Raw genomic sequence first — 15960 nt, forward strand, 5'->3', positions numbered from 1 at the left:
GGAAAATCCTATATCAGCCAAGGGGAGAGAAAAGCAAAGAGGGGTGGGCAGGGGAAAATCAAGGAGGCGCGCTCCCTTTCTCCTCCCCACCCCTAGATCCCAAAATGTCCAACCCTGAGCTCTTCTTTTCCCTTCTATCTGCTCCAGGTTCTCATCTGCTGCTCGTCTCCCTCTCTCTTTTTGGGGGTGGCTGAGAGCTGTGGAGAACCCGTCGCGGTTGAGTGTGTGTGTGTGTGTGTGTGTGTGTGTGTGTGTGTGTGTGTGTGAGAGAGAGAGAGAGAGAGAGAGAGGGGGGGGGGTGAGGAGAGAGAAAGGAGAGAGAGGAACAGTGGTTGGCGAAAGCACCTCTCACCTCCCCCAGCCCCTGGCCAAAGCCTAGCTGGCGGTCGCCTCACAGCAGAGGCGGGCGGGGCGGGGAAGGCGGGCAGGGGGGAGGGCAAGCAGGAGGACGGGGCAGCCTGCAGGGGCAGCCGCTCCTCCCTGCTCTGTAGCTCGGTGGCCAGGGGTGGAAAGAAGCCGCAAGCCGCAGCCGCAGCCCCAAGTCAGCCCCCGCTGCCCCGTCCCACCGTCTCATCTCTTCCCCCCTCGGTACGGAATTTTCTGTTTCGTTCGTTTGGTTCCCCCAAGACTCCCCCTCCCCTGGGTGGTGGCAGAGACCCGAGGGGCGAGGGGAGGCTGAGCGCGGGTGAGGGGAGCGGGTACAGGAGCGCCTCTGGCGCCTGGTTTACAGAATCTTCCTTTTTACCGGTTTATCCAAGTGTCTCCTGATTTGGGCAGTGACCCCTACCCGTCCATCTCATCTCAACTAGGGCTCTGCGTTAGTGGCGCCTGGACTGTGCGGGTCATCCTGGAGGAAGAGGAGTTGATCAGTTTGGAGGGAGGGCCTGTGGCCCGCGGGACAGCGGAACAGGGGGCTCTGTGTGGTCAGGCTGGCATCTTCTAGAGCCGGTTTTATCTGTCAGATCCAGTTTTACCTGGTGCCGGCAGCCCCGGAGCGCAAGATCCAGGCTAGACTGAAGCAGAGGGTGATAGTCTTGTTGTAGGATTTGGAAGCAAGTTGCTTAGTTTTGGTCTCAGTGTCTGGGGAGGGCAGTGGGGGAAGGGTGGTGTCACTGGACACTTGGTCGACTCTTAGATCTTTATGTCTTCAGGTCACTTTACACACCTCTCTGTTCACTCCGCAACCTCTTTGCACCTTTTACCCTGTTCTGAAGGTCTCCAAATGCTAACCCTTTAAAACCCGTCTGTAACCTGCGGAATGGCCCCACCCCCACCACAAACCTGAGACTTCTACTTCAACCTACAGGCACTTTTGGTCTCTGCCTGCAGTATTTCAAGACCCTCCCCACCGGATGCCCAGATCTCTGCTCTGTCTCCTTTCCCAGCTCTCTCTGGAAAATGGAATGCATGCAAAGCGCCGCTTTTCTGGATGCCAAGCTGGTACCCCAGGCTTCACGTTTTTTCCCCTGCCCGTGTTCTCAGAACAACCTCAGCTTTAAAAAAGCTCAGCTGTACTTCTCGCTGTTGCCGAGAACACACACCGTGAGCCTGAGCAGACTTTCTGAAAAAGCCTGAACTGCTTCCCTTGCCTAAACAGCCGAGAGGTTCCATTATAGTTCCTCTTTAGCTGGGATTGCTCGTGTTCGGTGGGAGAACTAGCCACTTTCCTCTTGAGTCACTAAGAAAGACGCTTTCCTGTTGTCCTTTGATCTCCTGGCAAGGACGTGGTCCAGTATCTTGGAGTAGTAAGCTTTTGTGTGGAAGGCAGACATTGAAGAAGAAAGGTATTAATTACTTTGAGGGATTTAAGAGTCCGGAGCCTGGCAAGGGTGAGTGTAGAACTTTACTGTTTAAACACTCCAGGATATGTTTCTAAAAACTGATTCAGGGGATAGGTTTTAAAAAGTGCTTGATTCTGAGACTTTTCTGCCTTTTCCCCCTGTTCTTAGGCAGATTTACTGTGACCCAGTAAACTCTAACATGCAGTTTTCTATCCAAGAAATACATATGTCGTAATTAAGAGACTCTTTCCTTTGGTTTGCAGGGTAAGTAGAATATTCTGGCTATGGACAAGAGTTTGGGGGTTCCAACTTCCCTTGGCAGCTTCCCTGCAGCTGAGGCTTAGTCTCCAAGCCCAGCATACTCAGTCAGAAGGAAAATCCTGTTCTTGAGAGCTGTTTTCTTCAAAGGTCCTCTACACACATTGATTGTTTTTAACATATAGGAATTATGTGTGCTTCCAAATTTTCCAATTTCGCCATAGATTGTGGTTAAAACCAAAATTTCTCTATTTGAGCCTGTCTCATTCAGCTTCTACACCATCCTCTAAACTCTTCCAGATTAAAAAATACATGAGCAAAATGATACGCCAACAACAATTCAAAGCTCTAGAATCTCCGAATGAATTCTAGAACAAACTTAGTGGGTGCTCTCCTAGTGTGAAGCTATTTTAAGCAGATGCCCAAGGCTTTGTTGGAGCTTCTCCTCAGCCCTGGGGCTGCTTGGCTCATAGTCTCTGTAGGTAGGATAATATTTCACCTTTCTACTTTTGGTGGCTGTGAGCATGTGTCTGTTAAACTATCCCAGGGCTGTTTACAACAAAAGGCCATATCTACAAGAAAGATCCAAAGCCAAACTAAAAGCAGCTGTGTAACTCACCGAAGCCCACATCTAGCCAACTTATAGGCTAATTTGCCTCCATGGCTTGTTGTATTCAAATTTCTTGACAGTTATGGCTGTCATATTGTAGCTGTGACTTAACAATTCGGGTAACTTTTCTTTTCTTCTCACAGCCTTGGCTACAGTGGTAAACGGCATATGTAGATCCAAATTTAGTGTAGGATCATGGACAAAAAGAGATTGATGTGAGGAACCCAAAAGATTGATGTGAGGTTTCCCAACTTTTATTAAGAGTTTCTTAGCTTTGATACTACTCACATTTGGGGCCCACTGATCCCTTGTTGTGGAGATGTGTTGTTCATTGTGGGATGGTTAGCAGTGCCATTATGCTTTATGGTCTACTTCACAATTGCAATCTGGTCCCTTAGCCCTTCATGATAAAGGAAACGTCTCTATAAGGGGTTCAAATGTCGCTTCAGCAGCAAATCACTTGCATGTTGACAACTGTTCTCATTTAAGGTAGTGTCCTACTTTAAAGAACGTATTTATCTCACTTCAACGTACATGGCATGCCCACACCTTGTGTTGTAGAGAATCTTAGAAAATATTGGATATTTGTGAGAGAAACAAATTAATCAATTTTGGCAAATGATTGAACTCATTGATTTCAGCATTGCTACCTTCACATTATCATTTAACCTTTGGTAAGTATACACTACCACTAGTGTGTTGATTATAGCAAAGATCTTTAAGGAATAACACCAGCATAATGCTTTCTTTTCCCTGCAAAAGAAAAGGTTACGGATTTTCATAGATAACCAGTTTCTGGACTGAATTTAGTCTAGATTTCTCATTAATTTGCTATCTGTCTCCAAACTGTGACTTTTTCATTCAGATTCTGACCTAGATATGTAGCTCTTTGTCTTGTTATTTACCATAACCCTACATGAAATTTCTTATGACTGCTCTAGATATTATGCTTGTATCTTAACAAGGTGCCTAGCATTGAAATGAGCAGGCCATTATGAAGACTGTCATCAGTTGAACACTTTGAAAGCAGATGTTTATTTTCAAGGAAGCAGCTCCTAGCTATCTGCCCTGTTAGTGAAAAATCTCACCAATGCCAAAAGCAGAGGGGACGGAACAGAATGTAAGAAGAGGTTATTCTTAAAATACTGTGGAGGGGTGAAAAAGTATCTTGGTGTGATTGTAGGTTTTAACACCCAGCACTATGTCTGCCCCAGGAAGTCAAACAACACTAAAGTGAATTGTGGGATTCTGATCAGAAATTCTGCAAAGCCAAGTGCAGGAGGAAGTGTGGAATGTCTGTTTTAATCAGCTGAGCAAGCTATTGCTTTACAAAATAAGGTTCTGGTGAGTCAGGCTTGCATTTCTTGCTTTGGACAACTCCTAGTCAATAACATATAAATATGTAGAAATGTGTCACTTGTAAAGACCAACACATGGAACAATTACCACATTTAAACTGCATATTCATAAGACATAATCCTCTTGCCGAGGCTAATTATTTATTTAATGAAAATTTTCCTTGAATTGGGGCCATGAATGACAGTAATTGAAAATATATTTTATTTTCAAAGGTATATTCAAGCTTATATCAGAGCAGGAACCCTGTAATCAAGGAATGAGGACTTCAGTTAAATAGTCATTAAGTTGAACAAAAGAAATGTAAATAGAAACACAGTTAATGGTTTAGCTAAGGACTTCCTTGTGCTCAGAATTAATAAGAATGCAAGAGGAACTGCCCTGAGCAAATCTGGAACGTGGAATCCGAGAATCACAGATTCTAACCAAACTGTAGTCACTGAAAAGGGCTTTTCCTGAGGTTGGATGGCAGTAACTATTGAAAAGGCAAACTCTAATCAGGTCTTGTTGCTCTGTTACTGTTTACTGAGTAGCTTTGGAAATGGCATGTATGGCCTTCACTTTAACTGCCCCTACTATTGGGTAAGAAATATGGATCCAATTTCATTCTTTTGCTTGTAGATATATAGTCATTTCTGAATTGTTTGTTCAAGAAACTATTCTTTCTCCCCTTTGAATGATCTTGGTACCATGTCAAAAAATTAATTGGACTCATTTCTCTTCTGATTACACCTTCTTGAGTAAAGTTTGTCCTGTACAGACATTTCAAAAAATAAAAATAAATTGGTCATAAACATGTTGCTTTTTTTCTGAATCCTTGATTCTATTCCACTGGTCTCTATAAATATCTTTATACCATTGACAAACTCTTTTGATTACTAAAGCTTGCATGAAATTTTGAGATAGGGGAGTCTGAATCCTCCAACTTTAGTCTTTTTTTGATGGGTTGTCTCTTTGGGTATCTCCCAATTCCATATAAATTTGAAGGTCAGGATTTTTATTTCTTAAAAAATTCATTACATTTTTAATATTTATGAAATCACATTCTTAGATAGTTTTGGGAACTATTTCTACCCTGAGAATTATTTCAATCTATTGTTATGTTATCTCTTTTTATCTATTTAAACTTTCGTTTCTTTTAGTAGTGTGTAAAATATTACACCTTCTTGGTTTAACTTATTATTAATATTACATTCTTTTGATAGTATGGCAAATTAAGTTGTTTTTTTAGTTTTATTTTGAGATTGCTCATTACTAGCATATAGAAACGTAATTGGTACTTGCATATTTGACCTTACACGCTATAACTTTGCCAACTTATCCATTCCCTCTAGTTTGTATTTGGTGGACTTTTTAAAGATGTTCTTTATATAAGATCTTGTCATCTATAAATTTTAGTTTTTCTTTTTCTTGCTCAATTGTTCTGGTTAGAACTTCTAATATAGTGTTCCACAGAACTAGAAAGATAGGAACCTCAGTTTGCTCATGATATTGAGGGAAATCTTTCAGCGTTTCACTACTGAGTTTGATGCTATTGTAGGCTTTCCCTAGAACTTTGAAGAAATTCTTTTCTATTCCTAGTTTGTTGAATGTTTCTGTCATGAAAATAGTACTTAGTTTTGTTGAATTCTTTCTTTCTTACATCAATTTTGACAGTACTACTTTTTTTTTATATAATTCTACCAATTTCCATGTTAGATCTGAAACAGACACACATTTAAAAGACAAATCCCACTAAGTCATAATATATAATAGGACTTGTATGATGTTGTTGGGTTTACCTTACTAGTATTTCTGCATTTATATTTACAAGGGGTATAAAGCTATCATTGTACGTTTTTATTATGTCTTGGTCTGACTTTGGTATCAGACTAAGACTGGTCTTATTAGTTGAATAAGGAAGTATTTCTTCCCTTTATACTTTTGTTACATTTATCTATTTAGTATGTGTGCGTGTGTGTGTGTGTGTGTGTGTGTGTGTGTGTGTCAGAGAGAGAGAGAGAGAGAAAGAGAGAGAGAGAGAGAGAGAGAGAGAGAGAGAGAGAGAGAGAGAGAGAGAGAGGAGAACACATGTGGCAGTCAGAAGATATGAATTTCTGTTTATTGTCTGGGACCCAGGAATTAAATCTAAGCTGTCAAACTGGGAGGCAGGTGCTTTTATCCACTAAGCCATTATGTAAGGCCCCATTGTTTAGCAAGGGTTGTTGTTAATTCTTTTAGGGATGTATCTTAGTCCTTATTCTAATGCTGTAAAGAGAGACACCATGATCAAGGTAACTCATAAAGGAAAGCATTTAATTGGGGCTTACTTACAGTTTCAGAAGTTTAGTCCATTATTATCGTGGTGGGGAGCATAGTGGCACCCAGGCAGACATGGTGCTGGAGAAGTAGTTGAGATCTATATCCTGGTTTACAGGCAGAGGGGAAGAGACTGGGCCTGGGGTGGGGTTTTGAAACTGCAAAGTTCACCCCTAGTGACATATTTCCCCCAACAAGACTACACCTCCTAATCCTTCTCAAGAAGTGCCACTCTCGATGATCAGGTATTAAATATATGAGCCTGTGGGGGGCATTCTTATTCAAACCACAACAGGATGCTTTAGGGGGTAAAGATTTTGATTAGGTTCAACATTTGTGACAGGTCTGTTTAGAATTTCTGTGTCTTCTTCATTTTTGACAGTTTGCAATTTTCTAGAAGTTTTTCTTTTCAACTTACATTATCTAATTTCTGGTCTGTAATTATTCATTATTATTCTTATAGTTATTTTTATTTCTTTATAAGTGCCAGTAATGTACCCTATTTCATTTCACCAATTTTAGTTATTTGAATATTTCCCTTTTTGTCTTAGTGCATCTAGCTAAATTCTATTGGTCTTTTTTTTTTCCCCAAGACAGGTCTATGGAATTGGCTAGCCTAGAGCTTGCTATGTAGACCATTTTTTAAGTTAACTAAAGCTAATTGTTTTTCTACCTTCATTTTTCTCATATTTTTCTTTTATTAAGAAACCCTAAGCAAAGCTCCAAGGCTTCAGAAAGACCATCCTAACTTTATAGAAGTTCACTGAGTTATACATACTTTAGGATGGGCAAATGTTTATTTGAGTGGCTCCCTTAATCTAGCTGCATGATGGTTTTATCTGTGAATTCATTGCAATATAATGATTAAATCTTTTTAAAGAATTAACTTTGGCTTTTGTTGGTTTTCTCTAATGTTAATTCAATTAACTGTTTTACTTATGTTTAGCCCAGTCTTTATTATTTTCTTTTTTCTGCTTCTCTTAGGTTTAGTTTATTCTTTTTTCTAGTTCCTTACACATAAATTAGCTAATCAATTTGAGTTCTTTTTAATGCATGTGTTTGCAATGTAAGTATTACTTGGAGTGTTGCTTTCAGTGTGTCACATAAATTGTGTTATGTTATATTTTTATCTTCATTGGTCTCTCAAGGCATTTTAAAATTTTCCTGTATGATTTGTTCTTTAATTTATTTGTTGTTTATGTTCCATTTATTTCCAAACTCTCCTGTAACCTTCTTATTATTGATTTCTATTCATGGGCTCATTTTTTTGTGGTCAGAGAAAATACTGTGTATGATTTCTGTCTTTTTAATTTAATTGAACCTTCTAACATATGTATTATTGAAAAATGTTCCATGTGCACTTAAGAAAGTTACTTGTGCTCATTCAGTAGGTGGCATGTGTCTTTAATCCCAGCACTTGGGAAATAAAGGCAGGTGGATCTTTGTGATCTTAAGGGCATTCTGGTCAATAAAGTGGATTCCAGGCTGGAAGTATATAGTGGGACCTTATTTCAAAAAAAAAATCTCATTTTACTGAACTTCACTCTTGCACCTAACACTCATTATTATACTTACATTTTCCAGATACTGTATTTTTCTCATGTTGCAGTTCTGTGACAACCATGCATTGATAATACATCAGCATCACTTTCTCCAAACTATGTGCTCACTTCATATCTTTACACCATATTTTTATGGTTCTTGCAATATTTCAACTTTTTCATTGTTATACATTTATGGTGATCTGTGATCAAAGATGTTTAATGCTACTATTGTTTTTGGAGACCATAACCATGCCCACATCAAATACTGTGTTGAATGAATATATGTTGTGTGTGATCTGATTACTCTACTAATCAGCTATTCCCCCATTTCCTATTCTTGGTATAGAATTATCAAATTAGGCCAATAAGCCCATTAATGGCCTCTAAGTGTTCACATGCATATCACTTAAAATTTAAAAAAAATCTACAATTGCTAAACTTAATGAGAAAGATTTGTAAAAAGTTGTGAAAGGATCTGGGTATGGTGATATATGCTTATAATTCTAGTACTCAAGAAACTGAGGCAGGAGGACTGAACTATGAGTTTGAAATCAGCCCAAGCTATGTGAGTTTAAGGTCCACCCAGGTTGCACAGTGACTCACTATCTCCTTCCCATCACCAAATCAGGTATAGTGGCACATATCTATAATCTTAGAACTTGGCCAACTGAGGCAGGATGATGGTGTATTTGAGACTGACCATTTACATAGTGAATTTAAGTTCAGCTTGGAGTACTCCAGGAGACCCTATCTCAAAAATAAAACAAAACAAAAGACAACCTGGCCCCAAATTTCTGAACTTACATGAGCTAAAAGGTAGAACTCTTGTGCCAAATAGGTAGTCACATTGTGAATACAAAGAAAAAGTTCATAAAGGAAATGAGAAGTGAAAATCCAGTAAACTCATGCTTGATAAGAAAGTGAAATAGCTTTATTGGTAGCTGTTGTATGCAAAGTAAAATGGCTATAGGTAATGAATAATGTAGTATATTTTCTTTGAAGCTAGAAAAAAATGATTCTTTTTTATGTTTAGGAACATGTATTTTTTAAGAAAAATTTCCCATTCATTTCATACATCAAGCAAAGATCCCCTTCTTCCCTCCTCCTGTCCCCTCAGTCTCCCCCTCCCCACCCACCCCGAACTCCTCCCCACAAGAAGGAAGGGCCTCCCATGGGGAGGCACATCCAGTAGAGGCAAATCCAAGTCTTTCCTCCTGCCTCAAGGCTGCAGGAGGTGTTCCATCATAGGTAGTGGGCTCCAAAAACCCTGCTCATGCACCAGGGATGGATTATGATCCTACCGCCAGGGGGCCCCCCAAGCAGATCAAGCTACACAACTGTTTCACCATGCAGATGGCCTAGTCCAGTCCCATGCAGCTTTGACTACTAGAAGTAGTGTAGAGGGTGCCTGAACTGAACTGGCTTACCCCAGTTGACCAGATCGGTGAATACCCTGTCATCACGGAGCTTTTCTCCAGTGACTGATAAAAGCAGATGCAGAGATCCACAGCCAAACACCAGGCCAAGCTCCAGGAGTCCAGTCAAAGAGAGAGAGAAGAGGGATTCTATGAGCAAGTGCACCAAGATCATGATGGGGAAACCTGCAGAGACAACCAAACCAAACTAGTGGGAACTCATGAAAGTTGGGTCAATGGCCAAGGATTCTTAATATATGAGGAGGGAGAACATTTGTCCTTATTTGAGCATTATGATATTTATCATATATATCTCATAACATTATGTAGTACCCAATTCTAAGATTTTTATGTGTCAGCTAGAGACTTTAAAGAAATCATCATTTACGAGAGAAAGTCAAAATATCAACAATAACAAGAATTCATAGACATTTATTCCATCCTTCATAGATGACTTTCCAAGGGTCAATATTTCAGTTGGGGAGGTACTTACAAATGTGGTAGCAATATCAACATAGCTAAAATTAGAAGTGGAGCCTAAATATTGTGAATTGCTGCAATCCCATGATAAATCTTTGATGTGGATGAAGAACTGTTTCTTACGGATGAGCAAAGAACATAATTTATTGTAATGGAATCTACAAGTGAGAATACTGTATACACTGTTTCCATAACCATGCAAAAATAGAGTATTGTGTGAACCAAGTTGACAAAGATGTGGCAGAGTTTGTGAGTAGTGACTCCAAGTTTTGAAATTTTTCCCTTGAGTAAAATCAAATAGCTTCACAGACTGTAAAGAAATCTTCATGAAAGGAATAGTTAACTGACAAGGCATACTTTGTTGTCTTATGTTAAAACATGACCTCAGCAACTGCATGGTCATTTGTCAGCCATAAACTCTAAGCATCATCTTCCACTAACAACAAAACATCATGACATGTTAAATGCTTAGGCAATCATTAGCACTTTTAGAAATGAAGAATTTTTGAATTGAAATCTGTACATTTTTAAAGACACAATGCATCACACACTTACTAGACTACAGTATTCAATACATATCACTTTTATGTGCAGTGGAAAACAAAACAATTCATGTGACTTGCTTTATTGTGTTTTTTTTTTTGCTATAACCTGAACCAGTTCTGCAATATCTCTGAGGTCCGTCTGTATATCTTTTATATTTGACTTAGAGTGTTTATTCAAGTCCTTTATTTTCCTGTTGATTTTTCATCTTATTTTATACATACTGAAAGTGTAACATTGAAGTTTCCAACTATTATTATCTAGATACATGTTTAGCCTTAAATTGTTGTTTTGTAGTTGTTATCTCCATTGTCTATAATTTTTGTGTTTTCTTGGTGTTTCTCTTATAAATATATAATATTCTTTTTTGTCTCTTGTGACTATTTTTCATCATTTGAAGTCCATTTTGTCTGGTGTTAGTATTACTTCCCAGGCTAAATTTTATTGCCTATTTATATGGAATATTTTTTTCTAACATTTGGATCTAAATAGTACACATTTGAATCATATTTTTAAAATATGTTCTGTTAATCTCTGCTTTTTAATTGGAGAACATTATTAACTTGTATTCAAGTCAATTATTGGTATAAAATAGCTTATTGCTGCCAGGTGGCTATTATATTTCTTGTATTCAAGTCAATTATTGGTATAAAATAGCTTATTGCTGCCAGGTGGCTATTATATTTCTATATCATTTTTTCATTCCTTAGCTTCTCCATTTTGGCCATTTGTGTGTTATTGGTTTACTTTTCTATATATGATTCTACTTGGTTAATAATCAGTATAGGAAAACTATGAAGTTACTCTTTTATATATTTATGTAACTATGAAATAGAAAACTCCTGCTTCCTAATTTTGCCTTATAGACATGCAAATAAACACCTTTTAATCCCATCTAATACCTGTTCTCTTAAATGTTAAACCATCAATTAAAACTCTGTGATTTTTAATGTTTTCATATTCTAACACTCTAGCTTTAAATATAAGTATAATGAATTAAATATAAATAAGCCTTTTCTTATCCTAGACCTTCAGGCTTGAGTTTATTGTGGGCTTTTCCCTATCCCTTAGGTTGGGTATATAAAGTCACTAAGGTCTATTGACAATTCTGAATTACTTAGATTTGATTTTTTCTCTCCATTTCCACTACTACCTTCATTTTCCATACCAGGATAATTATAAGAGATTATGGAATGATTTTTCCTTGAAGTTCTACATGCTACTACCTTTGTCTGGAATATTGCCCCAAACCTTCTTCACTTGGTTAATGTCTACATATTACTTATATTGCACATTTATTCACTAAGTAATGTATGTTCTAGAAAGTTGGAAAAAAAGGCAATGGCTGTGTAGATTCCAAGAAGGAAGAATAACCACAAGAACTAGGACTGTGTTACACAATTATGTGAAAGAGTGCAAAGACTTATTGCCATGCTAGGAACTTTTAACTTCACATGAAAAAATAATGGGATGTTATTGAAGAAGAAGTACACAACAATAAAATAATGTTAGATGAACCTGGTTATAGAGAATGAATTGTAGAGGCCGAAAAATAGAGGTAGAGAGACCTGCTAAGGTGGCTCTAAAATAATTAAGGAAAGAAACAATACTGGTGTCTAAGCAGGTAGTGACAGTGAGATACAAAGAAGATGACTGAATTATGAAATAGTTATGGAACAGAATTAGCCAAACTTAATGATGAATTCTGGAATGACGTGCCAAAGGTGACTTTTAAGTTTTCTGGCTTGACCCACTAGGTGAATCATGATACTGCTTCAATTATGTACATAATTTGATGGATCTGCATATTTTAGAGATGGGACATAAATTCAGTTTAGGAGATGGAAAGTTAAAGATGGCTTTACGACATCCAAAGGGAGAAGAAAGAAAGTTGGACATATGTCTCAAGCTGCACAAAAGTGAGGTCAAGGTCAGTAGCAAGATTTGGAAGTTGTCAGCATACAAATGTTATTTAAAGCCATGCATTAGAATGATATCACCTAGGGAGAGAATATAAATAGGAGAGAGAAGAGAGAAATTGTGAAGGCTGAGTGAGCTTCGATGCTTAAAGATCAAGTCCTTAAGTAAAGGCCATCAAAGGCAACTGAGAATACTGGAGTGAGGACATTGAGAAGAGAACGATATTCTGAGGACAATTGAGGATGATGACCAAGGAAAAATGTCTCCAAGAAGAAAGGATTAACAGTGTTTCATGTTGCTAAGCAATCTAGTGAAATAAGGACAAAAATGTAACTACCTGTGATAATGGAGTGATAAATGCTCATTGATTCTTCGATTTTCGTGACAATTTTCTGGATTGAGCAATGAATTTCAGATGAGGAGATGGAAGTAATCAGCATGTGGATAGTGTGTTCAGACTGCAGAAAAGATGAAGAGGGGAACCCAGCAGGTGTGGCACCTGAAGTCAGGGTGGTTGGGACCTTTGCTTATTTATGTTGAAGGGATTTTGAGGTGTTTAAATGCTGACAACATAACCAGTAGGGAAGGTGAGACAAAGAGAGGAGATAATCTATATAGCGAGGCCCTAAAAATATGACACTATTAGCTTTAGATATGAGAGGAGGGCAGAGTATCAGCTCTCTTGTTCCAACATTAAAAGAATAAATGTATTAGTGTGGATTCAGAAAAATTGCAGGTTTCATGGTTTACAGCTATGGCAATATACTTATGACCTTTTAATATATTCTGTGGCGATTTAGAAGAGATTATTTCCTGAGGAGGTAGACTCTGGGTGAGGATTTAGAGATTTTTTTTTTTTTAAAAAGAGATAGGTATGTGGCTCAAGATTTATGTTTTATTGTATTGTAAGACTGTTTTGCCTACATGTACATGTGTACTGCATGTGTGCAGTGCCTGAGGATGCCAGAAGAGGGCAACAGAAGCCCAGAAAGTCAAGTTACAGATGGTTGTGAGCGGCCCTGTGAATTCTGGGGAACAAACCAGTGTCCTCTGCAAGATCAGCAAGTGCTCTTAACTGATGAGCCATCTGTGCAGACCCCAGATTTAGAGATTTTGAAGAGATAGGAGAAAAACTTGAGAATGAGAGGCCCAGCCAAGTAAGGAACTGGAATCATTAGGCAATGTTGATGGTATTTGTTTTAATACTGCTCAGCTTACTGAGTACAGACGAGAAAAAGGAGGATACTTCATTTATTCTGAGATTTTCTAGGTGAATGTGACAGAAGCTAAGTGTACTGAGTGAGCTAGGAATGTGGTGAATTGTATTATAAAAGCTCTGCAGAGAGAAAAGTAAAGGCGGGGGGGGGGTGCGGAGAGAGTGAACATAGAGGAGTCAATGGATTGAGAGACTCCATTATCTTGAGAATTAGAGGAAGCATTCCATGGAAAACTAGGAAGGGGCTAGAATTAGTCATGTTAGAGAAGGAACAGAAACTAGTACTCACAAAAATCAAGAATATATTTGTGAGAGTGGGAGAAATAGTCTTCCTCAGAGAAGAGGGCACCCATTGCTTATCCAACACAAAACAGTGTTGGACTGTTTCAGCCCTGAAAACACAGACATACGAGTAACACCATACAGAATGAGCAGGTTATATTTAGAAATATATGTATATACATATATGCATGTAACAGCCATTAATGACAAAAGAGGTCATGAATTTGGTAGAAAGCAAGAGGGCAGTTATGTGGAAGGGTTTGGAGGGAGGAACGGGAAAGGGAAATGATGTAATTATATTAATCTTAAAAAAGAAAAAAAGTATTTAAAGAGAGCATTGTTTTGAGAGTGAGTGGCCGAAGTACAGCCATTGAGGAAGAGATATTTGGAAATATAATTGAAGGCTCAGTGCACTGGTTGGAAAACAAATCTATATTACCATAGAAGTTACCAGAAATGATGGCAGGAGTTAGTGTGTAGTGGAAGACAAATCCTTCAAGTTTGTACTAAAGGACAGAAGGTAGAGATAGCCGAGTGGTAGTGAGAAAGTGACTGGGTGATTGGAGAATAGGAGTGACAGAAAGGATGGGAAGGCGATTTAGCTGAGTGCAATGACTTTCAAATTGTCAGAAGATAGATGGAATCTGCAGTTAAACTTTTTGAGTTTGAATATTCACTCCAGTACAAGTGATGACTGTCTGTGCCTCATTTTTCAACTTGTAAAATGGATGTAAAAGTTGCATTTACTTTAATCTTGTTAAGAAGATTAAGTGAATTAATAGTTGAAGGTATTTGCAATAGTATGAGGCTGCAGACCATAGCAAATGCTATGTAAGTATCAACTTTAATGTAGTAGTTTACTATAAAGGAATCTGAGAATTGAGTTTTGATTATATTCAAGTAGGTCTCAACCAACTGTAGACATCTCATTTGTCAGTTTGGTGAGTTTGCGTTCTGACACATGCAGTACAACCTCTTATGATCAAAGATCTTCTGATTACATCAGTTTTGACATACTCAGAGCCAGCCAGGTTACCAGTAGGAAAACAATGCTTTCTGAGGCTAGTCTTTGTTGAGCAAGAAACTGGTGGGTAATACATCAGTAGTACCATCAAATTGTGTATTGAAAGCAATATTTGATTTTACAAGCAGAATGGCCTGGAAGAGATTCACCAACACCCCCACAGGGATATTAAACAACGTTGTATAGCTGTTCCTATTGACAATTCACAGATCAGCTATCCATTCCTACACCGTGAGGATTCTATGATGTATAGTGTATATATATACACATATAGTTGGGTAGGAGGATGAAGCTACTTGTTATGCCTTGGCTCTGATCATGTGTTTGAATGCTTGCTCCTTAGCTGGTGGCAATGTTTTTTTTTTTGGGGGGGGCTTGGAACCCACAAGAGTAAGTAACTGGGGAATGAGTCTTATAGCCTGGCCTCCCTCTGGCCCTCTGGATACTTTCTGTTCTTCTAAGATGTGAAAGTGTACTATTCCCCATACTGGTTTCCTTGTCCAGCCTTAATATGACAGGGGGTGTGCTTAGTCTTACTGCGACTTGATTTGATATGTTTTGTTGATACCCATGGGAGGCCTGCCCTTTTCTGCATAGAAACAGAGGAGGAGTGGATGGGGGGTGGGGGTCCTGGGGGATAGGGGCTGTAGGAGAGGAGGAGGGAGGGGAAATTGCAGCCAGGATGTAAAAGATGAAATCAAAACAAATAAGTAAAGGACAAAAATATGTCAGGGTGCAAGGAGTCCCAACTCCATGTTCTACTGCTTATTAGAGCCATCTGCCATTATGCTGCTCTCCCACGACAGACTATGAACCAAAATGAATCCTCGCCCCCTTAAGTTTCTTCTTGGCAGGCATTTGGTCAAAAGTAATGGACACCCCCAGGAAGGTGCTCTGTGAGTGCTAATAGTAATCTTACAGGGTATGATTAGAGTATGCTCTCATGATGGGGTATTTAGGGCATACTTCAAAGTAAGCATTTGTTCTCCATTGCTCCTGACAGATGCCATGGTCAGATGATTCCAATAATAGAATAACAGACTGTGAACTGCAAGAGGTCTTGAATGTGGAGGTATGCCTTGAAGCAAAAGGTTTTATAGTTGACTCAGGGTTTTGCATTGTCCTTGATTAATGAGGGGGGATAGGAGCTCTGAAACAAAAAATAATTTAGCTATCTTTATCCTTTCTTTTTAAAACTAAATATTCAATTTTTTTATGTGTATGTGTGTGACA

At 38.7% G+C, this 15960-nt stretch overlaps 1 protein-coding gene across 4 annotated transcripts in view; it reads left to right on the plus strand.

The window, feature by feature from the left end:
• Positions 1 to 483: 483 nt before the first annotated feature.
• Rtl4 (retrotransposon Gag like 4) overlaps positions 484 to 15960 on the plus strand; it is a 348500-nt gene continuing 333023 nt past the window's right edge. For 2 of the 4 annotated variants that reach the window (XR_009376128.1, XM_059251275.1), the window contains exon 1: positions 2426 to 2521. The gene's annotated coding sequence lies outside the window, so the exon portion shown is untranslated. Of the gene's footprint in view, positions 589 to 2425; positions 2522 to 15730; positions 15800 to 15960 lie in introns of those variants that run through there. The other 2 variants (XM_059251273.1, XM_059251274.1) reach the window with 2 other exon arrangements.

The sequence above is a fragment of the Peromyscus eremicus genome, chromosome X (assembly GCF_949786415.1).
Source record: "Peromyscus eremicus chromosome X, PerEre_H2_v1, whole genome shotgun sequence".
Classification (NCBI taxonomy): Eukaryota; Metazoa; Chordata; class Mammalia; order Rodentia; family Cricetidae; genus Peromyscus; species Peromyscus eremicus.